At 44.5% G+C, this 8,091-nt stretch overlaps 1 pseudogene; it reads right to left on the reverse strand.

Annotated features, from left to right (window-relative positions):
* Positions 1–7,054: 7,054 nt before the first annotated feature.
* LOC129488410 (ribosomal protein uL30-like) lies at positions 7,055–7,834 on the reverse strand (annotated as a pseudogene).
* Positions 7,835–8,091: the final 257 nt, after the last annotated feature.

Here is an 8,091-nt window from a genome sequence, read left to right on the forward strand (position 1 = left end):
GAGCTTTATTTGGTCTTCTCTCCATTTTTGTGCAAGCCTAGTGAGAAGCCATGGCCAGCAAAAGGAAGCAACAGCCACCTGCCTGGACCTCATTTGAGAGGGGCTGCAATGGGCCACCTGTCCCCAAGCTTCCCTCCCACGCAGTAGGTCACAGAGTCTGGCCACTAGGAGAAAGTCCGAGAATGTTAAGGTTTGAAGAGACCTAAGAGCCTAATCTTCCAGCAGAAGCCTCCGTCCCTCCAGGCTGGGGCAAAGAGGGCTGACCGCAGGTGGCAGCACGCAGGTCACATTTGTCTCACAAGATTTGGCCTCCGGTGAGCCTAAGCGCTGTGGAGCAAGGGTTAGGAGTTCCCACTCAGGAATAAGACTGCCGGGATCTAAATCCCAGTTCTGCCACTTCCTATCTGAAAAACACATGCCTCAGTTTCCTTCTCTATAAAACACAGCCCCATCACCAGGCTGAGGGCAGACTCTTTGGGGCAGATCCTTCACCAGCCCATTTTGCAGATGAGGAAACTGAGGTGAATGAGCCGGCACTGGGACCCTAAGTGCTTCATTCCAAGCACAGAGATCTTGCCACTTCAGCAAGCCAACTTCCTTCCCCAGGGAAGGCTGGAAGACAGTAACTGGAGAAGGGGGTAGGAGGGTCTCTGCCTGGGTGCAAGGCTCAAGGCTGGCCAGTCCTGCCATTCCTCTTGCCTCTGGTTTTTCCGAATTCTGCCTCTCCCCCTAGAAAGCCATTGCAGGCAGGGCACTCCCAAGCCTCGTTTACAAAATTATAAGCTTCCTTTGTCCTCAGTCTCCTCTGGTTACAATAACACTCATCGGCTCTCCAGAGCTTTCAGGGGCATGGAAAATGTGACTTCACTCCTCAAGGATTTCTGATTTAACAAAATGGCATTGGGGAAAGAAAATGAAAAAGAATGTCTCTGTCCATCCCTGATAGAAAAGGCAATAGGGCTCCAGCCTCCCAGCCCAGAGTCACAGCCAAGAGCTCCCAGAGGGTCCAGAAGGCACAGACAGGGGATCCTCACTCCCCCTTGGGCCCCACAGACTGGAAATCAGCCTCTCTGGGTGGGGTCTAAGGGGAAAAGGGAGGGAAAGGGTCACTGAAGACAGGTGTCAAAGGCAGGAAATAAATATATCCTGTCTTGCCATTCCCCAATTTGACAACTTTATTATTCCTGTCCTTCTTTATTCAGTCAGTCCATCAGTCACTTGTCCTAAGTGCTTAAAACAAGTGGCTCTGGTGTCCAGCCACCTGGGATAGTATTCTGGCTCTGCCATCTTTCCAAGCCTCAGTTTTCTCATCTGCAAAATAGAGACAATATAGTCTGAACTTTATAGAGCTGCTGTGAAAACTAATGAGATACCATGCTAAGGGCTTCACACCATGCCAGCAGATCAGAAGCTCTCAAGACATGGTAGCTCTTGGTACTGTCATTCATGGGAATGGCAAAGCTTTGTCAAGCAGAACAATGTGTCTGAGGCTGGACTGTTGGGAGTACCCATCTCATGGCACCTGCAGTCTAGAGACCCAGCCCTGGAGGCTCCTAGCTGGCCCATTACTTTAAGTCCTGAACACCAGGGCTAGTCTAATAGGTAGACTGGCAGGGTAAGGAGAAGGGCTTAGTGAGTGCTTGCTGTATACAAGACGCTGTGCAGGTGCTAAGGAAAATTCAGAAATAGCAACTATAAATCAAATTCCACAATTTCAGGGATATGAGAAATATAATTTTTAAAAAAAAATTCTTTAAATCAAGTTAAATCCATCTCTGAGCCCCCATCCCATCTGAGACAGGAAATTTGGTCCTGGTCATTAATGGAACCTGCCCATCCTCTCTCTCACCAGCATCACTGGAAGGGGTGCATGCGTGGTCACTGGCCATTTGTCCCCACTGGTTACTGCTGAGATATCTGATGCAAGACCACACAGTACCCAGGAGCCCAGGGGCTCTGCTGCTTCTGTGCCAACCAGTGCCAGAGAAAGCTACTCACAGACACATCACACAGTCAGCCCACTCTGAGGTCCTGCCCACCCTGGGCATTGCCAGGGAAAAGGATGCTCTGCCTCCGGGACTCTTCCCTCAAAGGCACTCACATCTCAAAGAACTCAGGGTCCCAGAAAGGAAGAAAAAAGAAAAGAAAGCAATTCCTACTCCCTGGCCTGCAGCAGCAAGTCTCCCAAAGCAGGGATCCCAAAGGAGCAGGCTGTTTACACGGGGGGAGTTGGGGGCAGTGGAGACAAAAATATAAGGATAACAGAAAATGAATCGTCGTATCTCAGAGACGGCCCCTCTAAAGAGGTGATTTCCAGGGGCTCCCAACAAGACACCTGCACCCCCTCCACCTTCTACCCCTACCCCGTCACCCACAGGCAGAGGAAGCAGCAAACCACATGGTGACATTTCAGGGCTAACAAAAAGCCCTCCAGGAAGTAAATCAATCTCCCCCAACCTTCCTGAACACCTACACTCTTCTTCATCTAAGGCACGTGTCCTGGAGAGGTCTCTGCCGAAAGGGATCAGTTGACATCACTGTCACCTTGCTGAGGCCAGGGCAACAGGGAAGATAAGTGTTGACTGGGAAGCAATACTTATCCAAGCAAGGAAATGGGTATTTAATACCTATGAGGTACCACCAGGTGATTTCACAAACATCCTGCCTGCTCAACACAACCATGCAAAATGAGTGCTTCATTCCCCGTTATGATGAGGAAACAAAGGTCCTGAGAGAGGGGCCAAGGTCACAGAGCTGTATTATGACAAAGCTGAGAACACTCAACTAATATTTAATAATAATACTATCACTTAGGGTACTATTATCATTCCCATTTTACAGAAGAGACTCTGAGGCACAGCAATTAAATGACCTGTAAGGGCCAAGAAGGCTGCTCCTGAGGCCTGGGATATTGACTCCCTCATTTTTCTGCCTCTGCATGAGAAGCAACTGGTTGGAAAGTCCCACCAGCTCTGAGAATTCATGTTTTACCCAGATTCCTGCAAATGAGTAGGGAAGCACTACCAAGGATTCTGGTAGCTTTGCATAGGACTTAAAGATTCATGATTTTGAAATAAAGTTTTGTAAAAAATAAAAATGCAAATATTTAGAAACCAATTAAAGAGCATTGCTTTAGGGAGCAAAAGACAAAAACCCCTCCGTGCCTCACTGTCTCCTCCCACTCACCCCCCACATCAATTCAATGGCCTGGAATCCCTGCCTCTGTTCAATAAACAGAGATGGCTCTAAAGAGAGGACCCAATGTGCTGAGCAGTCTTGGATAAAGAACACCGACAGTCAGAGATGGAAAGATACCTTCGTCGGACAGATGAGAAAACTGAGGTCCGCATGACGGAGCGACTTGCCCAGGGTCAGGCACCTGCGTAGGCACCTGGACACATGTGCGTGTGCACGCAAGCAAGGCCGCGCACGCTTGGCTCAGGCCGGCAGGGCCCTCACGTGCCCTCACGCACGTATGCCCCGCATGGGTTCCCCCAGCGAGCTATCCCTGCGCCCACCCCTTCCCCTGCCCGGGCCTCCGAAGCAGCTCACACGCAGGTGAAGACTGCCCCCTGGTGGGCGGGAGCCCTCTGGAGGCCCGCAGGCCCAGCGTCCTGCCCCCGTAATCCCTGAAAGGGGCTCCTCTGGAATCACTCCCAGGCCCTGGGGCCAAGATCGAGGCTGCTTTGGGAACTGGGCTTACACGGGTGTGGGTTGGGACCTCTGGGGTCTTAGAACCAGGGAAATAATAAAGCAGAGGCTTGATGTTGCAAGTTTAGTTCCCGGAAGCTGAATGAAATGGAGAGGAGCAACAGGAAAGTTTTTTGGGGGGGCTTTCTAGAGATCAACACCTCTTCCAAGGAAGGGACACAAGCAGGGCTGGGCAGAGAACGTGCGCTGCAGCACAGTCACCTGAAGGCCGGGAGCACGGAAGTTAGGATGGCCCTCTGGGACTAACAGGTTTAGCAGATAAAAATACAGGATGCCCAGTTAAATTTGAATTTCGGATAAATGTGAAAGTTTTTTGTATAAATATGTTCCATGCAAGAAGAGGAGAGTGTCTGTGCAAAAGGGGTGGGAGTTGGGGGGTTGCGGTGATGGAGACTGCTTACATATAGAGATGGAACAAACAGTCACCCACCACATTCGTGGTTTCTGTGGATTAAACCAACTGTGGATTGAAAATATTGGGGGAAGAAATGGCTGGTTACAACTGTACCAAACATGTACAGGCTTTTTTTTCTTGTCATTATTTCCTAAACAATATAGTATGACAATTATTTATGTAGCATTTACATTGTGTTATGTATGACAAGTAATCTAGAGGTTACAGGAAGATGTGTGTAAGTTACATGCAAATACTACACCGTTTTACATAAGGTATTTGAGCATCCATGGATTTTGGTATCTGAGGGAGTTCTGGAACAAATCCCCCATGGATACTGAGGGACAATTGTACTAGGGATAATAGGAGCCACCTTTCTCATTACTGGAAATGAGAGTAGGAAATATGGAAAAAAGACAGCAAGAATAAACCCAGTGGAATTACAGATATTGGTGTGAGCTCAGTTTGCAATATATAGAGGTAGAAAAATACAGATATAAATGCATGAATGACTATATGGACTGCATGTTTGTATGTAGAACTATTGTGGACTGCATATTTGTATCCCTCTCCCAAATTCATATATTTAAACCCTAACCCCCAATGGCATAATATTAGGAAGCTGAGCATTTGGAAGGCAGTTAGATTTAGATGAGGTTATGAGGGTAGAGATCTCCATGATTGGACGGTGTCTTTTAAGAAGAGACAGAGACTAGAGCTTGTTGTCTCTACCATGTGGGGATACAGTGAGAAGATAGTCATCTGCAAACCAGGAAGTGGGCCTTCACCAGACATGGACTCTGCACCCTGATCTTGGACTTCCCAGACTCCAGAATTGTAAGAAATGCATTTTTGTTGTTTAAGCCACCTAGTCTATGGTATTTTGTTATAGAAGCCCAGACTGACTAAGAAAATGACTCTAGATATAAAGTTGGAATGTGTGTGTGTATAGTTTGCTTGTATGTATGTATATCTATATCTACATATGTAGATATGAGGATATATGTAGAGATAACATATATTCTCTATCTCTACTGAGAAGATGTAGGGATAGCAACACCCTAATAACAATGACCACACTCCTTGGTTTCTAAATACCATTCTGTGCTAAAAGAAACCAGAGCTCCTTGCAGAAATAGCCACTTCTAAGACCAGAGCTGAAAAAGTACTGTCAATTACTAAGTGACAGTGACAGTTATTACAACATCCAACTATGATTGTCTAGTTCTCCCTGTAGTTGTATCATTTTTTTGTTTCATGTATCTTGAAGTGCTATTATTAAATACATACACATTTAGAATTGATATCTCTTCTCAAGGAATTGACCCCTTTATCATCTGGGTTAGTCACCTTGGCCTGCCTAACAAAATGCCACAGAACAAGTGGCTTAAACAACAGACAGTACTTTATTACTGTTTTGAAGACTGGAAAGTCCATGATCAAGGTGGCAACAGGGTTGGTTCTGGTGAAGCCTCTCTTCTCTCCTTGGCTTATAGATGGCCACCTTGTTGTGTCTTCATGAATTAGTCTGTTCTCACATTGCTAATAAAGACATACCTGAGACTGGGTAATTTATAAAGGAAAGAGATTTAATGGACTCACAGTTTCACATGGCTGGGGAGGCCTCACAATCACACAATCATGGTGGAAGACGAATAAGGAGCAGAGTCACATCTTACATGGCGGCAGGCAAGAGAGCTTGTGTGGGGAATCTCCAATTTATAAAACCATCAGATCTCGTAAGATTTATTCACTATCATGAGAAAAATATGGGGGAAACCGCCCCCATGATTCAATTATCTCCACCTGGCCCCACCCTTGACATGTGGGCATTATAACTATTCAAGGTGAGATTTGGGTGGAGACGCAGACAGACCATATCACTTAACATGGCATTTCTTCCATGTATGCAGAGAGAGATCTCTGGTGTCTCTTCCTCTTCTTATATGGACACCAGTCCTAATGGCCCCACCCTTATGGCCTCCTTTAACTTTAATTACTTTTGTAAAGGCTCTGTCTCCAAATACAGACACTTTGATGGTTAGGACATCAACATATTAATTTTGAGAAAACACAATTCAGTTCAAAAAATAATCTGTACCATTGTGACCCATGATCATCTTTATCTTCTTGTCTATTTTGTCAGATATTAATATAGCTATAGCAGCCTTTTTATGTTTGATGTTTGCATAAATAGCTTTTTTCATTCTCTTACCTTTGTCAGTGTGTTAATACTTAACACACATCTCTTCTAAACAGTGTTTTACTGTGTCTTGCTTTTTAATTGTCTGACAAACTGCATTTTGAGTGCTTAGTCTTTTATTAATTAAATTATTGACATGGTTTGCTTTAATTCTACCATCTTGCTACTTGTTTTCTTATCTGTTCCCTCTATTCATTCTTTTGTTTCCCCTTTCCTGTCTTGAGTAATTTTTAGTATTCTATTTTCTCTATTGGCTTTTTAATCATACCTCTTTGTACTTTTTTTTTTTTGCAGAGACAAGTGAACATTTATTTTTGTACCTTTCTTCCTATGTGTATTTCAAGTCTTTTTCAAAACAAGGCCTGAGGAATCTCCAGATTCAATTATGTCCCTGGGCTTGGTCGACAGCTGCATGAGTCTTAGGGAGCCTTGTACAAATGCTAGAGTTACTCATTTACCAACATTAAACCCTAGGATAGAAGATGAAACAAAGTAGGTTTCCTTCCTCCATGGAATGTGCTGATTTCAGACGAGGCAGCAGCCAATGTAGAAAACGCTGGAATTTTTCCTTGGAACTGGACTGTGATGAGAGGTGCCTGCCATGAACATAAGCTGCTGTCTTTTCTTTGACCCTTCCTTTCCAGTTTTTGAAGATAAAGCCGGAAATAATCTTCTCTGAAGATACTTGATAAAAATTTCCCCCCCAAAAAAATAAAAACACATGCTTCCACTTCACTGATAAAAATTTACTGCAGTTTGGCACCTGGGTCTAGCTCAGCTGGCGGATGAGCTGATTGATGCGTTCACGCTGATAGCCAGGTGTGCCTATCTCCTTGAGGAAGCCCACTCTATTTTTGGTAGCATGACAGGCCACTGAGAAGTGGAAAGGGCACAAGAACCATGAGATCTCCTGGAAATGCTTCCCTGGAAAGGCAATTTCATGAATGAGGTCTTCCAAGCAAATGACACCAAACTTCAAACTTCCCTAGGTGCTCCTCAATTACTGTGTTGTCTGTCAGAGGGATGGTCTTATTCTTGACCTTGGCTTGTCCACGTTTCAAAATGAGCTCCCAGAGAGACTTCAGATTTGGAAATCCCCAGGTCACATAAGGTTCCACTATACGCAGCATTTTTAGCTTCTGGGAGGTGACTTTTACAAAGACACCACTAAAAATTTTCTTTAGGCAAAGTCTTGCAATGGTTCTCTGCACCAGTAAACATGCCATCAATCCTTTCAATGCGTTCAACAATGGCCAAGGAATGTTTATCTGGTGATTCCAAGGCACGAGGTTTCACTTTTAGTCATCTGAGACGCACCTTGTCATGTTTCTGCCTCCAGGAATCATGTAGAAATGATTCCATTCACTTAAACCTGAGCCCTTTTCCTTCCTCTGCTCCTTCTTTGCCAAAAGTGCCTGCTTTGCCTGGGTGGCTTTGAGGGCTTGATAAGCCTTCCTCTTTTTCAGGAGATTTTCTGGAACCAAAGGGATTTGTCTTTGCTCTTGCTCCACCATCTTTCTAGTGTTGCAACTACCTGCACTTTTTATTTTAGTAATTGCTTTAGAGGTTACAATAGGCATTCTTAACTTATCAGGCTTTATCTTGAAATAATATACCATACACATAATTTGAGATTCTTAAAATACTGTAATCTCATTTACCTGCAATCCATCTTTTGTGTTATTATTGCCATATACATATTTCTGCATGAATTATAAACTCCACAATACAGTTATTATTTTTAAATGAAAATGTTAACTTTTGAATAATTTAAGAAAATAAA

This window comes from Symphalangus syndactylus, chromosome 8 (genome assembly GCF_028878055.3).
Source record: "Symphalangus syndactylus isolate Jambi chromosome 8, NHGRI_mSymSyn1-v2.1_pri, whole genome shotgun sequence".
Lineage (NCBI taxonomy): Eukaryota > Metazoa > Chordata > Mammalia > Primates > Hylobatidae > Symphalangus > Symphalangus syndactylus.